The sequence below is a fragment of the Excalfactoria chinensis genome, chromosome 1 (genome assembly GCF_039878825.1).
Source record: "Excalfactoria chinensis isolate bCotChi1 chromosome 1, bCotChi1.hap2, whole genome shotgun sequence".
NCBI classification, from domain to species: Eukaryota; Metazoa; Chordata; class Aves; order Galliformes; family Phasianidae; genus Excalfactoria; species Excalfactoria chinensis.
In genome coordinates this window covers 65,056,566-65,074,990 of record NC_092825.1, presented here as the reverse complement: position 1 = coordinate 65,074,990, position 18,425 = coordinate 65,056,566, and the positions used below count along the sequence as shown (strand labels likewise).

At 45.0% G+C, this 18,425-nt stretch overlaps 1 protein-coding gene across 16 annotated transcripts in view; it reads right to left on the bottom strand.

Moving 5' to 3' along the window:
* PPFIBP1 (PPFIA binding protein 1) overlaps positions 1 to 18,425 on the bottom strand; it is a 135,604-nt gene that overhangs the window by 106,930 nt on the left and 10,249 nt on the right. For all 16 annotated transcript variants that reach the window (XM_072328872.1, XM_072329276.1, XM_072328340.1 and 13 more), the window contains one exon: positions 3,844 to 3,919. The gene's annotated coding sequence lies outside the window, so the exon portion shown is untranslated. The remainder of the gene's footprint in view (positions 1 to 3,843; positions 3,920 to 18,425) is intronic.

The window sequence follows — 18,425 nt, the reverse complement described above, 5'->3', positions numbered from 1 at the left end:
TCCCTTTCCCTTTGTTGTTGATGGGAATCAAACATGATTTTTTCCTACTTTTTTTTTCTTCATTTAAACAGGGAGGGTGTGGTGCTACTCCAGTAGCAGTCAGAGAGCCAGGATCTAAGGCTGATAATTGGACTCTTCTCACGGCCTACGGTCCATTGCCTTGTGGTTCATTTTCCCCTCTGTAAAACGGGGCGAATAATAAACTACTACACAATGATACAGAAATTGCTTCATTCAGAGCTGTATCGTTTTTTGAAGATGCAAATAAAGAGCCAAGTATTATTACCAGATGCTGCAATGATAGGTTTTCTCCCTCAAGCTACTTAAGGAAAGAAAAAAAAACCCAAACCCTATTTGTAATGAGATGCACTACTCAGAAAGTGGGACATCTTAAAACAGTTTGGACAATCTTCTTGCAGCTCAGAAAGATTATTCTCAACACATAAACCTCACAGGATGATACATTTACAAAATGAAACATATCGGTTCACCAGGTTTCTGCAGACAAAATAAGCTTGCCTAAATAAACAGGGGAAATACACGTTCTCGGTCTTGAAGAAATCAAGAAGAGTTTCTCAGAGAAGCGAGGGAAGAAATGGAATTAGATTTGAAAGCTTTGTGGGGGATGAATTTTTATTTGCTGAATATAAAGCAACTGTCAGGACTGGGAAAGTCAAGTAAGGAAAAAAAGGCAGGCGGGAAAAAGCAGGGAAAGGCTCTGTGCAGCAGAGAGGTCACATGCGAGATAAACAGGGCAGTAAGCTAATATGTAGGGATAAACACAGCTCCCTTTCTCTCCGTACAGACATTTATGTGTATTACAGAGCTGCCATCAGCACTGTGGGTGAACATAACGTGAAGCTACGTTAATGTTACCCAAACCACATTGCATAAAACATCAGAGCAAAAGCACAGGGATGTGCATACTGCTTTCTGTGAGCTGCAATATTCCCTCTTGGAAGAAAGGGATGGAAAAAACCAACATAAAAACCCTGCCCCTTTCCCCCCCACCGCATGCCAAGGGTGACACACTTCTTTCCCCTCTGGCCCAAAGTTCATTTCTCCTGTGGACGGCTTAAAGGGTGGAGGTGCCATTCACACAAGAGAAATGTTAACTCAAAAATAAATGAGCAGATTCATGGGCTTAACGCTTCTTGAACCCAGAGGTGAATCACAGCAAAACTGACCTTCCTTCACCAGCATTCACATGTTCTTCAATGCCCTGGTGCTGCTTGGGCAGCACAATGGGGTTGAACAAGGCTGAATTTGAGGAGGGGGTAACTTCTTGTGCAAATCAGAAGCCTTATCTTGCATGGTACTCTTGACCACACAGCGGTCTTGGGTAACACAGTGACACACGAGTAACACCCCCACCCTAAACAACCCTAAACATCTTACCTCTGTCCTTGTGTTGCGCCCTGCCCCAGTGTCTGTTCGCAATGGACCTCAAGCCCCAGGCAAGCACACCCCAACCCCTTGCCTCCCCACCCCACCCACAGGCAGTGCCGCACCTCCCATAGGCATGCAGAGGGGCCACAAGCTCCAGGAAACACTCAGCACTATTTCGAGCATATCTGAGTTTAGCTCAACTACTAAAAGACCAAGAGAAGCTGCACGGGGGCTGTACTCCACAGGACAAGCCACAAGCACTAATAAACACATTGGAAGCTCTTGCGCTCATCTGCCCAATTGGGAGCAGCAGACAGCAGCTTGTAACAAAGTCCAATGCTGATTCAGAGGCAGGGACTTCGGGCCATCGCACTAGGAGAGGTTTTTATTTGCTTATTTGATGGTGAAAGCAAGTAGCAGGAGAAATCACTTCCAGCCTTCCGGAAACACTGCTGAGGAAAATGGGTCTAACTTGAGCAGAAAGCCTCCAAACAATAGAGATACACTGGTACTCAGGCTGTAGGAACAGAGAGAGGATCAAGTGCCCACAGGTGCTGACTAGGAGGGATCTGAGCACACGCTTCCACGTGGAGCAATATGCAAGAAAAGGAAGATTTAGCTCCCAATGATTCTGACTATTCCTAGGGAAGGAAAACCAGCACAACATCTGGAAAGCAAGGATCCAGAGATTTCCAATGAAAACAAGACATTTGCATAGTTGTGCCAGCAGAATGACAATCACCAAACACACATCCAGCAGAAGGTGGAGACCAGCCAAAGTCAGACTTTCAACGACGTTTTTATAGCCATGACCCATTCAAATCCAGCTGGAGTTGCCTGGCCAGCTGGAATGTAATCCCCACAACTCCTATCTGCAATAAAATTGAAAAAATGGGACCCACATAGGAGGATAATAGGTGATAACTGCTCTTGGAGCCAGCAGACCACTGATTAAGAGCCTGGGGAATAAAAGCTTTTGGTGCCAGGCTTCAGGATTCCTGACAAAGAGCATCACTCGCTTCTTTCCAGGCCCCTGGGGAGCCCGTGGATCCCACAGAGAGTTTACACACAGTGACTTAGAGTGGGAAGGGTTAGAGGCCCAAGAAGAGGCACTCCAAGGACTGTAGCAGGGGGAAGGAGAGAAAGAGAAGGGAAATAAGGTCTTGAATAAAACACAGCCCCATCTCCAGGCAGGCCTTGTTATGCTGTGGAGCAGCAATGACCAAAGCTAGCATTGGAGCTTGGTGATCACACCAGCAGTCCCAGGCAGCAGATGTGCATTTTCTGCTTTCCAAAGATAGAGTAAATCACTGGGGACATGGCAAGCACATCCTTGGGGCATCCTAAACGCAGCAGTAAACAGCAGCCACCATTGACAGTCTCAACCCCATGAGTGTGCGGCACAGCACGGTGTGCAGGTGAATGGGAGGGCTCCGCAGTGACAAAAAGCAACAAAAAGCGCACATAAAAGAGGTCCCAGAGGGGGTGGAGAGCAGCCTGATGAAGCTGTTACAGTGCCAAGATAGCAGTTGTGAAGAAGCACAACAGGGCTGTGGAGAAGAAGCTGGTGTAGCGATAATAAGGGGTTGGTGCATTCCTGTTACTGCATGCAAAGCTGAAGTGCAGGTGCAGCAACTCAACCCAGATCTCCAAGCGAAGAGCCTGCCGGAATTTAGAAGCCTCAAGTCCTTCACATGTCAGATCGTACCGTAATATCCAAAACTAAGTAGATAGGAGATAACCATCCCCAAAACAAGACTGGCAGCTCTGATATGCACTACGTTACTTGGATCAAATCCGTCTAGACCAAATGCAAAATGCCACGCCTTGAAGTCTACTAAACTGGGCCATTTCCAACAGCTAATGCAACAGATAGCCTGTTCTGTCAAGAGTGGTTTTCACATAAACTTAAACTTGCCCCAGTGATCTGAAAGCCCTGAGCAGTTTCTCTACACGTTACCACAGACCTGCCAAGTTAGATTAACTACAGATAAACAGCACTGCCACAGCACAGAGGCGTGGAAGCGCAGCAAAGCCCATCCTGAAGCACTGGAACCACTTTTTGAGTCCACAGTGTGCCACAAGAATGGCTCCAGTGGTCATTTCATTTTTACTTCTTGGATAACCAAAATATACTCTCTTATACTGCCACAGACCATATGTTAACTCCTAAGCCACTGTCTTTGAAATGCAGAGAGCCTCCCCAAACCTAAACAGCAGTTCAGAATGCTTAAGTGATGGGTCATTTGATGAAGACATCAAATAAATGGATTTTTACACAAGCAGACACAGCACGACGTTCATCTACAACTGCAGGAAGCCGCAATGCAGTGTCATTTTACCAACATTTGAACTCAAAAGCCTAAACGAGATGTTGTGTAAGGTATCAAGCAAAAAGCAGGAGATACATTGACATCAATGGTGAGGAGTAAGCTGTTGGCTTAGGTTACTCACCCAGGGGAGCAAACTCAATGCTGATCTCCACCGTTACGCTTGAGCCAATCCCGCTGATCCATATAAGCTTCTGACACTGGAAAGAGAGAAATAAAGAATTTAATTAATCGCTACAGAGTCTTAGTGAAATCTTCTAAAAGTTTATGATGAAGTGACATGGGATACAGGAAGCACAGTGGATGACGTACATAACAGCATCTAAAAACCAACCAAAAACGTGCCAAGAGATTAAAGGATGACAGTTGATGTACAAATAGGAAATGAGCTTGCTTATTCCTAACAGTTCCCAGCAACATCCTCTCTCAGTATTTCTGCTTTAAATGGTCAGGTTTGTGCCTGTCCCCACATCCCAGCAGATCACAACTGTACAACACAAAGCAAGGAAGGTGAATGACACCTTGAAACAACTCCTTCTCACTACTGTGACCTGCAGAACTGCCAGCCCAGCACCCCACACAGCTGAACGACCAGAGTTCTGAGTGTGAAGAGAAGCCAGGGAAAGTCAGAGCAGCACAGGGCACTGAAACAACCCTACAGCTCTTACCCATCATCACAGAGGATACCCCCATCTGAAGATTTCGGTCAAAATAAAAGCTATTTGGCATAGGAAGCCTGACAAAATTGTTCTCACACAAGCCCCCACTAAGATATAAAAATCTAACTCCATATGAGTGCTCAGTGAAATACAGAAGGACTGAAACAATGAGGAATGCTGCTGAAAGGTAACGTGCATCACTCTGCAGGAAGGTCCGTAACCTTCCAGTTATGACCTCGGTGTACCACTGGGAGGCTGCCTTGGCAGGCTGAGACACTGCTCATGGAACAACAGATGTGCCAAGAGCAAGAGTGGATACTGGAAAGCTGAGAGAAGCTCAGACAAGCAAGCAGCATGATCAGAATGCAAACACTCGACTCAAAAATATTAAGGGCTAAAGAGAAAGTCTATCTACTTGACCTGGGACAATAAACACTGATGACAAATATCCAGAAGGTGTGAGCTAAAACAGAGAGAATTCAGCCCACTTATGACACATGGTTATAGGGCACAAGAAAAAAAAAGATGCAATCTTGGGTCTAAATACTAAAAATGTAAAATAGATTGCCTTGGGGCACAGAAAAGAGGTTGAGGAGAGGTGGGAGTCGACCTCTTCTCCCATGTAACTAGCAATAGGATTAGAGGGAATGGCCTCAAGTTGTGTCAGGGAAAATTCAGGCTGTATGTCAAGAAATACTACTTCTCTGAAAGAGTGGTCAGGATGGGCTGCCCAGGGAGCTGGTGGAGGCACTGACCCTGGAGGTGTTCAAGGAACATTCAAACATTGCATTGAGGGACGTGGTTTAGTTTATTTAGGGAAATATTGGTGATAGGCAAACGGCTGGTCATGGCTGGATGATCTCAGAGGCCTTTTCCAACCTTGGTCACTCTATGACTTGAAATGGCTCGCAGCTTCCCAGAACAGTTGTTTGTTTTTTTAAATAGACTGGGAAAAACACCAGGAAAAAACAACAACATACACAGACCATGAAGGACAGAGGCATATAAGTTTTGCTAGCAGACTCTGTCACAGGACTAAGGTTTCAGGCTATTGCAACAGAATAATTACGCCCTGTGCAACACAGGAAGAAAAAAAAAACATCTGTCAGATGGAAAAAGAGACAAAACATGGTAGGCGGGGAAAGAAAAATATTTGAGGTTTCTCTAAAGGGGACTGCAGAATGTCGAGTACAAGCTTACAAAGCTAGAGAAAAAAGTTATGTTAACGGTGTTATTGCAGGTCTGCTTAAAGCAATACCATGCACTGAAACTAAACATCTGTCATTAAATGGAGCTTCTCTTCTTCACTCCCAACGTTCAGCTCCAGCTACGCCACGTGAGGCTCACAGATATGCGGGAACTTTGGGATTCTCAGACTGCAAGGACCCAAAAGCAGCAGCAGAATAGAAGGGAAAGACCCAATTTCCTCCATCACAGAAGGGCTCTGAAGCACAAGGGAGACCCAGACACCTCTCAGCCCAAAGCTCCCTCGCAGTTCTGCCGGGTCTCCCTCCCTTCAATTTGGGCTGATCTGCTCTTCCCAGCCTGGAGTGCTGGCTCCAAGGCTTCAGCAGCTCATCCCGAACCTCATGACCACGACTATTTTGGTAAATCAAAGATGCTCTTTGTTCTTGTGGTTTGTCAGAAACTTTTAGTCATTTCCTCCTGAGCAGAGTCAGAGTTGCACAGACCCAGCCCACACCTCTAGCAAGCAGCATGGGCGCCAGCAACCTAATGAGAAAGGGAAAACCAGGCGAGCATTTCTCAAAAGTGAATTAATCACCTTATAAACTACATGGGTAACTGTTCCAGAAGGATTCATTTTGCTTCTAAGTCTACTAGGAAAAGCGATCGACACAGCACCTTTTGCAGCTTCCTTAATTTTTCAGACTAGATTCAAATCTTGGCTCTTCCAGGCAGAGTTCAATCTAAGTTCAACTTCAGCATGAAAAACAACAGCCCAGAAAACCCCATGCATAATCAAGAGCTGATTTTTAGGAACATCATTTAATAACTGCAGGACGAGGCACAGCAGGTGAAACAAAGGTTCATCAGACGGTCATGCAGAGACCAGTGCAAAATATAGCTGCCCTGGAGGAACCTTCCAGCATCACCAAGAAGTGACAGTATTGCAAAATGAACGTAAGCAAAGGCAAAACATAACAGAGGTGCAAGATTGTACATATTTTTTGTCCTTATCAGACAGACTGTAATCTCTTAACCAGGAAGAAAACACAGATCGTAACCCTGCAATCTTCCATGTTCTGCAGTAACATTTTACCTTTCCAATCAAAGGTTTTCTCCAATACCTACACATTTGAGTGGTCAGGCACTGGAATGGCTGCCCAGGGAGGTGGTGGAGTCACCATCCTTGGCAGTGTTCAAGAGGTGTCTGGGTGAGGAGCTACAAGATATGGTTTAGTGGTTTGCTGTAGGTATGGTAAAGGGAGGACAGTTGGACTAGATGATCTTATAGGTTTTTTCCAACCTTGTGATTCTATGATTCTATGAGTTCTTTTTTGAATTATGGAAGCAAAATTGCATGCAATTATTTGCTCTTTGGATTTGAAAGAGATGCAGCCCCATTCTTAAATACATGAAATATTCACAAGTTGCAATGTATTTAGTGCTACTGCTTTTCTCTTAGCCCACGGCCCTGATTCCCTTCTTTGGAACTACTGGAGCACTGGTTCAGGAATGTTCTTGGAGGATTCCAATCAAGCGCACTCCAAGGAAATAATCTGACTTCCTTATGCTCTTTACTAAATATAAATAACAATCAGTTTTCCCTAAACATTTCTGACCAAGAAAAGAAGGGCTTTGAGCTACCAGATCTGAAAGAGCATCTCTTTTCTACTCAAAACGCCTCTGTGACATGGGACCCAAGCAGTGACAGCACAATTCAAATTACTCTTCCTTCCCACACACTCGCTTCATGTCTGGGTGTTTGTGTATAAATTAAAAAGCCACTATGGCATTCTTCCTACATTTTAAAGAAAACCATGTGACGTGTGTGTTCTGCAGGCAGCAGAACTCAAGGCAGCTTGCATTTCATTACTTCCCACCACCCCCTCACACCCCAAAGCGCTTCATGAGCTGAACTTCCTACACACATAAGCCTGAATTGAATGCACGGTCCAGCCTTGCTCAAGACAACAAGGCTCTGTGCCTGCTGGCTGTTTGGACCACTTAAGGTTATACGTGGTCAGTATGATGTAGCAAGCTAAGTTAACTGGGCTATGGCCAGGGCTCTCTCAGAAACAAGAAATCAGACAGAAACAAAGCACACAAGTGGGATGGATTTGGCTGCTGAAGGCAGCATTTGTCAGGCCACAACCAACCTGAAGCAGGGGATGGCGATGGGCAAAATTTCACTTGCAGGAAATGTTTCTTTAAATCCACTGGGGATATTCAGACTTTCAGCCTTTTAACGGGAGAGGGCACTGCCTGTAATACACTGCACTCCCAACCTGAAGCAGCACAGCTGCTTCTTCAGGAAACCTCTGACAGCAGCTGAGGCTTCCCCAGCTGTGAGCAGCTCTGCACACATCCTGACCTCTTGGCCCTTCAGAGTGAGGTTGAGAAAGTTTCTGATTTCTCAAGGCAGTACGGCAGTATCACTTGGATCTCTCCAGAGGGCCAGCCCTCTCTGCAGCAAGCTACCACAAGAGGAGCCAAGAAGCAGCCTCCTTGGCCCATTCTGTCTTACACACACACACCTCCAGGCAAGAAACCTCAACTGAGTGCTCTGCTTCCTTCAGCCTGCAAGGAGAGCCTGACCATCCAGCCACAGCCAGGACATCTTCATGAGAGCCCAGAGGCACGTGCGGCAGCTTGGCCAAGCTTTAGCTCCACCTGGGCTCGCAAAGCAGCCAGCGGCTCCTGTGCAGACACAGCTCCTTCTTGTCCAGACCTGCATGAATACTTCAGCAGCCCGATTCTTTGGCTTCCAAAAGACCTGAACATATTACAGGTTACTTTTGCTGAACTTTCCGCCTTCCCTACAGTAATACCTAGCTTATACTGAACATAAAAGCTTACACCGAGAAGATTCTCTCTTGAGAAGCATGTCTGGTTCTTGTGAACTCTGTCGTTGCTCCGTGCCAATAGACCATTTTTCCTTTTTTTTCTCTTTAAAGAATGAATCAATAGCTACCATGCATAACTTGACTCAAAACTTCATGAAGAAATATTAACAAATATATACATTTCTAAGGAAGTCGGCAGTGAAAGATACTTGCACCCAGTCATCTTGCCTTGGTGAGATGGGAGGGGCATCCAAAGTCATGTAGCAAAGCAATGAAGAAACAGACTGATTTGGGAACCCACTGATTTTCCAGGGGTTAGTCATTGATACACTTAGTCTGTTCAGCCTGGAAAAGGGGACACTGGGGGAGAGATCTCATCACAGCCTACAGCTTCCTCATGAGCAGGAGCAGAGGGGCAGGAGCTACTGGTGACCAGTGACAGAACCCAGAGGATGACACAAAGCTCTGACAGGGGAGGTTTGGGTTGGATATTGGGAAGGGGTTCTCTACCAAGAGGGTGGTTTGGCACTGGATGGGCTCCCCAGGGAAGTGGTCACAGCACCAAGCTTGACAGAGTTCAAGGTCGTCTGGACAACGCTCTCAGATGTATGGCCTTCTTTTGGGTTGTCCTCTGTGGAGCCGAGAGTTGGACTCAATGATCTTTACGGGTCTCTTCCAACTTCAAATATTCTATGATTTTGTCTTTTACTTTGGTACATTTGTGGTATAGTTTTCTGTAGAGGGCCTTAAGCAAAGGCTAGTTTGAATCTGAAATAATTATTGCTACAGCTTGAATAATTCCACCCTCATCTGTATACATCATCTATTCACACCAAGTATCATCTATCAACACCCAATCTCTCTCACATTTAAATCATCCTGTCCCTGCATACATTTCTCAGCTGCTGCAGATCACATATCTGATCTCTTATTAACGGTGAGACAGATGAGCCACACTTAAACAAAACATACAAAAGCTGTTATTTCAGCTCTTTATTTTTTGGTTTCTAGAAGGCACATCTTTGGATGTGCGCATAAACACACAGCATCCACATTAACAAATCAGTCTAGTTTTGGCTATTACTTCACCCACAGCTGAAACCTGAAGCTGTACTTGTCCAGTCTGCAAGAGACTGCTTTGGGCTGAAAAACAAAGCTTCCATGCAGACCTGAGAGTTGGTGGTCCACACAGAAACCCGAAATGAATACTAAGGGACCTGAGCAAACTGACCGCGTGGTTAACCCCAGCACCCTGAGCAGATGATGGGTCATGCAACAACATTTCCTATCGCCAAATGGTCAATTTAAACAACAAACACAAATGCCACTGACTCAACATACCGGCACTAAAGGACACATAACACAGCCAGTTGGCACAGCAAATTAACACTTTCTGGAATCATGATAAATAAGATTTATTATCTTCTGAGTCAGAGGAGAATATCAGATAGATAATTTAAGAAAGCGCTTGCAAGAAACAGTACAAATAATGAAATTACAATTGCAGAAGGTTTAAACAACACCTTTAAACTCTGATAAATTAGTGATTTGAAGTGGAACTAGACGTGATCTAGGCAAGGAAGAATGTTAAGTCTATGACAAATTTTGTATTAATCACTGACTGAGTCAATCTGTGAACAGAGCCCCACACCATGCAGTTTCTGTCAGCTCTTGGCTTGAATTCTGCAAATCAAAGCAAGGCTGCGGCCTGTGAAAACAGAGGTCCATCAGTGTGGGATATGGAAATAGCTGAAAGACGTGGGAGATTATTTGATGAACTTAATGGAAGACCCCATGTGCACAATGCCTGTCTTACGGAAGCAGTGTGATAAGAAGTCTGTGCAATCAGAAATGAAATAATTCCATTTTCCACAGGATGAATTCAATACCAAAAAACTGCTGGCTGGGATTCCGTCTCTTTCATACTTGTGTCAAGTTTGCTAGCAGAAAGGTGACCAAACTCACTGACCTCGTAAACCACACAGCAAGCTGGCACACACTGCCAGCTCCAGATCCCTGCCCCTGAGGTGACACCGGCCACCTGCTGTGTCTCAGATGGCCCTGGTGCTGGAGGCCAAAAGGCCGCAGTAGCTTTCCTAGAGATGATGGCTCTTTTTTTAAAGTAAGATAATGGTGATGGGATGTAACACCACTATCACTAAACTAACACAGATTATCAAAGGGATTCCGTCTCACACAGGCACCGGTTTGGGTTTATTCTTCTATAAAGACAAGAGCCAGGAAAAGCCTCCGCATGCCTCCAGGTTGGAAGCTTACAGGACAGCTTCAGCCTTGGTTCACTCCAAGTAAAACAGGCCTTGTTTTACAGGCCTAGATGTCTGCCCCTCAATTACCTTCACCTGCACTCTGAAGTCTAGTGATACTTCGCCATTCCTAGATGGAACTTAAATAGCTCCAGCAACACAAACTTTTAAAACCCTCTTCATGATGGACGTATCCTCAAGCTCTACATCTCCAAAGCCAAGATGTGAGGCAGAAGCTATGCAAATAGCAAAAAAAACAAAGCACTTACCAAGAAAATGAACAAAATGTATCCCTTTTATTTTTGTTGTTGTTTTTGTTATCAAGAAGTGGCAGTCAAGTGATATGAAGAAAAAAAAACAATCCTAAAAATTAAGATCAATGTAACTAGGTGCTTTGCCAGCTACGCAAACAAGTTTCAGACATTTACTTTGGTATTTCTCTATACAGACATGTCAGTTGTTTCAGCCCTTTTAAGCTTTTAATATATACACAAACAGGATTCAGATTACGTGCTTCCATACGCGCTGCAAAAAATCCTCAGTTATTTCTACTAATCGCATTGTTCCACACAGTATTAAAGCACATGATTGCAGAATAAAACCCTCACCACACATTTTTGGCGTGGATTCTTAAGGAAATTGAATGTATGTGTTAGTGCTGTTTGCAAGCACTCAACCTATTAAATATTTGAGTCAGCTGTCACTTTTGACCATGTTTGGCAGAAGGAAAAGAGATCTAGATGTCACATTCCCACATGTTCGGGAGACATCAGGTAGGTAGAGGACAAGCATGCAAAGCAGCCTCACATAATGCTAAAATCTGCTGCAGAAGCTCAGCATTGCCTGACTTCACTAGTCCCATAGGCTGGCCTGCTGGCACAAGGACAGGGCAGGTCCCACATCCAGCGTGCCTGCTGACAGCTGTGTGGACATCATCTAACACAGCAGAGTAACCACAGACTGAGCCAACAAGGAGGGATGCTGGAGATACAAGGCAGGATAGATAGTGGCAAGAAAGATGCTGAAAGAGAAGGATCATTAGTCACTGTGCTACAAACATCCACAAAGAGGGGAAAAAAATTGTCAAGAACAAGATTTTGCCAACTGTGTTGCCTAATGAATAGTTGGTAGCAGCTGTTTGCCATCTCAGCATCACAAGCCTTGGCAGATACTTGGGGGTCAAAAGTATGATGAAGTTCTTCCTGATTTAGAAGCAGGGGAAGCTGAGGGCCAGCAGCAGCCACTCTCAGAGGTGCACTGGAGCAGGTATGGGAAGCACTCCACAGGGCCAGGAAGATTATCCATCCCCAGTCAGGACTCAGCACCCAGGCACTGGTAAACCAGGTTGCCCAGACCTACTCTGAGCCTGGCAGAGCGTAGTATAAACAGACAGAGGTTTTATTTGCATTCATTCCTACAAACGTTTCTTCATTGTGAAAGCAGAATGCCAATACCTCCTCCCCACTAATACTACCAAGCCTCTCTAGTCAAGGTTGATTTTATCCAAGAATCCTCTTCATAATCAATCTGTTAGAGCACTTTATCTAAGGAGCAAGCAAGAACGCTGCTGCTGGCAATTACAATGTGTTATCCTCAGAGGAAAAACTTCATCAGCTATGGGTCTCTCTCCTTCCTTAGAGAGGTCAGTGTTTTGAAACAACAGAACAACTGTATTTTTACCCAGAGAAAATACCCAGGAAGCACTGACTGTACTGACGAGGGACAAAAATACCAAGGAAGTGGTGCCTGTACTTACCGGGGAGGGAAAAAGATGAGTTCCACCATTTAGTTATCATGTCTGGAAGTAGCCTGTAATTAGATCAGTAAGGATAAGAACATACTTTCAGGAGAAGGTTTTTAAAACCCTTGTGATCACGCTCAAGAAACAGATGCCTGTATGTTCCTTTTTGAACAAGCACACATTTTCAAGAGACAGAAAAGTTGCTGGCAGAGCAAAAGACTTAAGGATAAGCAACAAGATAAAAAACTGTTCTTCCCTTCTCCGTTATCACATCAAGCCCAGAATGATTACACCCTCTCCACAGTGTTAATATGCAAACCTTGCCTGGGACAGCAGCCCACGTGTCAGCATGCATTTTATCCCTGCATATACACTGGAGCTGCATATGACCACAGCCAGGAGGGCTGGACGGCTACAGCAGCCTTAGCAGCTTTGCAGCAAATGCCCCAAGTGAAAAAAGAGCAACACGCATCCTTAGAGCAGTGTGAAAAAGGCACTGATCCTGTCATCGGATCTGCCCTGTGATGAGATGATCTTTCCTCAGCCGTGATAGTCTGGCTCCTTTTATTAATAGCTGTATCCTGGCACCTAAAGCTCAGCCTCCGTGTCGAGCACTGCAGCGTGTCAGAAAAAGAGAACAAGAAGTTTATGGCATCAAGCTAAGAAACACCGGGGCTGGGAACAAGACAGAGCTTGAACATGGACACAAAGGCATCCAACAAACATGATGAGCCCTAAACTCCGATGAACCACAGCTGACAAACACACCTCAGCTGAGCCTGAAGCTAAGCTGGGGGGACACATTTAACCCCAGAAAGCAACTACCTTCATCCATGAGCTCAGCCCTATTAACTCTCCCACTTCACACACAGCATTTTCACCCTGAGTAGACAAATGCTTCATAGCTGGTTAGTCGCCAACATGCAACGGCATATTTTAAATGCATTTTCTCCCCATTTCTTCATGTAAGATGGGGATCCACAGACTGAGATCACCTACTGCAAGCTGGAATTAGCCAAACAGCTAACCTCAGCTCCTACCAGGCTCATTAAACTACTGCAATTATCACGTACTTAATGGTAATGCAGCCCCTACAAAACACCTCTCCTTCCCGCCTGCATGGTGGATTTTCACTCATGAGAGCACTTCCTTGTGTAGTCTAATTTGCAAAATAGTAATCACTCTTCTCCTGGTAATAAAACGAGACAAAGCCATCAAGTTATTTGCTTTATCTTGCTTTTATTTATTCCATAGCCCTCCTTTCTCTAAATTTCTTTCAGATGTTCTTTATGAAGATTGGGTTGCTAGAAAAGAAGGTATCGTAGAAACACCATGTTTCAAGGCAGTCTGTGTGGAAAAGATGAGTAACTGAGGAGACTTGACATCCCTAAATTTGTCTGGCACTTCTGCCAAAAGAAATCCACAGACTTAATGGCATGGAGCTGTGACAGGGGAAGTTTGGTTGGTTATCAGGAAAAGGATCTTCACTAAGAGAATGGCTGGGCAGTGGAATAGGCACCCTGCGGTCATGGCACCAAGCTGCCACAGTTCAGGAAGTGTGTGGACAAAGCTCTCAGTCTCATGGTCTGATTTATGGTGGTCCTTTGTGAAGCGTGGAGTTGGTTTCAGTGATCTCTGTGGGTTCCTTCCAACTTGGGATATTTTATAATTCTGTGATTTCTTCTTTAAATAAAGCAAGGAAAAACAGCCTACATAAAGAACTCCTTCTCCACACTAAGACTGTGGTCCTGTGCACGCAGCCCACACTTTAATGGCCAGTCAAAGTAGCTTTTTTCAGCTTTTTATTAGACTCTAGATGTTCTGGGTGCCAGAAAGGTCACTACAGAAATAATCACTGTCCTACAGTGGCTACCACTCCCTAGCAGGCAGGCTAAAATAGAGATTGGCATCCAGCCTTCCCTGTAAAGTGCTCACAGTGGACTGTTTAGCTCATGGCTGAGCCCTTGTCCTTGCTGAGCCCTCAGATGTTGTGTCTGCTAAGAAGGGAAACCCTGTTGCTGGCTTTCAACATCTCAAACCTCTTTGCTCTACCTGCTTAAAACCAATTCAGCCCAAGCAAAGGAACAGGCTGTAGTTCCAAACCCCCGCCCGCAAAAAGCAGTGCTATTTAAGATAAAAGGGAGAAGAAAACTGTTGTTTAAGAGTAGGATAGTTCAGACAGCGTTTGCAAAGAATCCCATTACACACTTCTATGCTTCCAAGTTTCCAAACAGCCTTTCCATGGTGCAGTGAGTTTTGTGTTATTATTAGCTAGGCACAGAGAAACTTCACTGGACCGTATTAACAATTCAGGATTTGACTTCCCATCCAAGGGCCCTACTACTTTTAATTAAAATAGCACACTGCAGGGTTGTTAAGCCTGTGCAAATCCCACACTGTGAAGTCGGTGCTAATAAATGCACAGGTAATGTTAGAACTTCCATGCAAGGACTGCGAGACAGTTAAAAATAAGCTATGTTGGTACAGAAAGAGAAATACACAAAGGCACAAAAAACGCTTTTGAAGGCTGAGCTTTGCAAAACCCAACCTCAGAGTCTTATTATAGGGTCAGTGGGCCACTGAGTCTCCCCAGCTCCCTGCTTAAGCAGGGCACTTTACCACAACGTTCTCCACCAGATTTGCTGCAGGTTCAGGACTGCATCTGAGATTTCCTCTGTGGCAATCATACAACACAAAGAGCTGAAAACAAGGTAACACCTCATTTGAGGTCTAAATGAGGTGCAGCAAAGTCAAGAAAGGGAGAGAGAACAGATCAACCCGGTCCGCTAACAGCAAGCATTTTCTCTGTCTAAAGGTAAAGGAGCAAGTTTTGACTCAAGGGGAATTTTGACAGGGTTGTAGTACTGACTCAGTGGAGCAAATACCCATTTGCTTGGGCCAACCACTGAATTAGCCCCAGAACTTTGATTGTAATACTTGCATATCATCAAAGCACACAAGAGGGTGCTTGGGTAGGGCTAAGCCAATTTGCAATGTTTCTTTAGGTTATTTCATGTCAGACAGGTTTTTTTTTACAGGAGTAGTGAAAACACAGTCTGGTTATGAACTCCAAGGGAAGATGACCCGGACATGCAAGGTACCCACTTGTCTCAACAGCCAGAGCTGTTTGCCTTCCTGAGCAGCTATAATTATGCCTCAAATGGTTTGAAGGGGCAGAAAAGTGCCAGCAGGCCAGTGGAATGGCCAGAGGAGGAGAAGGGCTGCATGACCACCACCCCGAGCCTCATGAAGGTCCAAGCTGGGATCCATTCCTCTTTGCTCCTGCTCCCACCTGTCTGGAGGGGAGGAAACAGGGCAAGAGCAGGCTGCGCTCCAGATGCAGACAGCCAGCGTCCATGGGGTAGAACTTCTCAGGGTCGGGTGCAGGAGCCAGGAGCTCTGTCACATCCCTTTGCCAGCTGTCCTGCTTCGCTCAGCCAACACACAACAGGGATCATCGGTTGGGTGAGTGGCCACGTAAATACAAGCTTTGAGTTCCATGTAGCATCATGGCCGCAGACACAGGGAACTGATCTTGGCTCAGCGTGGGACTTTCTGGATAGCAGAGCCAGGAAAGTGACAAACAAAAGGCCTCATGCCCACACAGTATATCTTGCTGATACTCCCAGTAGCCATTTCATTAATCAGTCTTTTCCTAACGAAGAAAGGTCAAGCTATAATTTTCTTTATTTTAAATTTATTGTTTCCCTCCAACCAAGGGTATTTTTAATCCAGGAAAAAGCAAAAGGAGATTTATTAGTTCTACGGACACTGAAGCAAACTCAGCTCAGAAAAAAAAAAGAAACCATTGTTTTCCTGGTCTTTTTAAGACAGGAGAAGATAGAGAACAAGAAGCCAAGACTATTAGCAGACAGAAAACAAAGAAATAAAGCAAAAAGAACCTTTATTCCCAAGAGTTCCTTTTAAACAACAAGGAAGAACCAAGCAATGTAGTGGTACTTCCTATGACCTGTAACATTAAGCTTGGCAAAATGAGGTCATCCCATTGGAACAGCTTCTACCACCTTCACAGTGCGAGCAGAGTGCTGAACCCAAAGGGGCTCAGATCAGCAGAGGGGCATGCAGAGCAGGGTCTCACTTGTGGGGGGTGAACAGAAGGGGCCTGGAAAGGTGCCCACCCAAACATTCATTCATAATGGGAACGAGTAACTGCTTCCCACAGGACGAATGCAGAGCAAAGCCTGGGGCAGGGACAAGGGACAGGAAAGCTCTTCTACAGCACAGGGCTAAGTGAGCGCTAACTAGATAATGTACATAGACCACCCCTGCTCCCAGCTTCACTCATACCGGGTATATGTAACAGTGGCATTACTCTGTAGTGAATTAAATTCATGATTAACCACCCTATATTGTCATGCCCTTGCTATAAAAAGAGTTTGGAAGCAGTACAAGCAGCTATACCCACAATACATTTTATAACACACACAGCCTGAGGAGCATCACTTGATGTATTATTGATAGGCAGCCACTTCTGAAACGAGACAGACTTTGAGGAGGAAAACGGCACAACAAATACACAAAACTGCTGCAGGACTTAGATAAACAGACTAATTAGCAGAGAGCTTGTCTACATTGAAAAATTTAACTGAAGCGGTGCCCCTAGCTTGACCTCCCATCTGCATCTCTAATTGGAATATGGCTCTTTTAATTTGCTTTAGAGGGAGATGAAGGCAACAGCTCGACTAAGAGCATTCCAAGGACACCAAAGGGGCAGGCAGCACTTGGGTATCCTTACATCCTGCAAGTTTGCCCTGGTGTTTTCCCCAACATGGGCACAGATGGGAAGGAACAACAACCTGATATCCTGCGGACAAATTCAGAAAGCAACTAAGCTTCCTTTTATTATGAATTTATGCCGTTACACTTGTCTAAGGCAAGCAGGCATTATGTCCTGAATCAGGATCCCTCAACTCTGAACCCAGCCAGAAAGCCCAAACAATGGCCTTTATGCTCACAAAATCTCCACTGAATCTTGATGGTTCACAAGAAATATGGCTTCAAACTCATTTAAAAGATGATGAAAAGTAATATCACCTCCCCAAAAATGAAACCATTGCTTTCTCCACTCTTCTTTTGACCATTTTCCATAATTCAGTTCCCCACTAACAAGGTTTTTTCTTTAAAATAGACCCATTTTATAGGGATGGGTTTTGGTGTGTATTTCTATGCGTTCTCCCTGCTCATTATGTTATTGGAAGCCTTTGAGTATTGCACATACACGGGTTAGGCAATTGTACTTCAACCCAGATTAACCATCTGCAGCACTTCTTTCCACTATCTAAGCTTGTGTCTTATGCAGGAAATCGAATTACTACACAGCATCTTTTAATTTCCTAAGAGCCCTCCAACAATTGAATTTGCAAAACAACACACCAGCAATCTGAACTACAGTAGGTGCTTTACAGAGTGTTTGGAGGCAAGCTCTTGTTCAAAAGCCTGTCCAGAAATCCAACACCGCTGCTTACTATTCCCAGCCACGAAGTCAATGAACAGAACACAACCAAGAGAGCCCAGCTGAGAACCACTCCCCCTCTGCTTGAAGTCACAGTCGATTCTCAGTCTTAAAGCCTGCTTGTCCCTGGGTACAAGCTCACACAACCTAGCTGAGCTGCAGTCAGCGCAGCCTCGTGAGCTCAAGCTAACAGTGATCAGCTTTACTCTGTTGTCTGAAAATGAAGCCAGCCCTTGGCCACCAGAGGTCCCGGCCCCCTTTGCCATACTGACCTTGTGAGGGCAATGCCAGGCATGACAGCCCTAGCTCTGCCTCCTCAAAAACACACTGCTTTCATTCAGCACTTGGATATGGCAAGGGCTCTGCGCAGCACGCCATTAGAAAGATGCATCAAGCAAGACTCTGGGGACAACTCCTTTTGCTGTCAAGTCCATGGCTTCAGACTATTTATAGGAAGTTGTCATTGCAGAAGCCAAAGTAACGCCTCTCCCTCTATGCACACAGCTGGACATGAATCATCGCCTGCAGCACAGCATCTGCA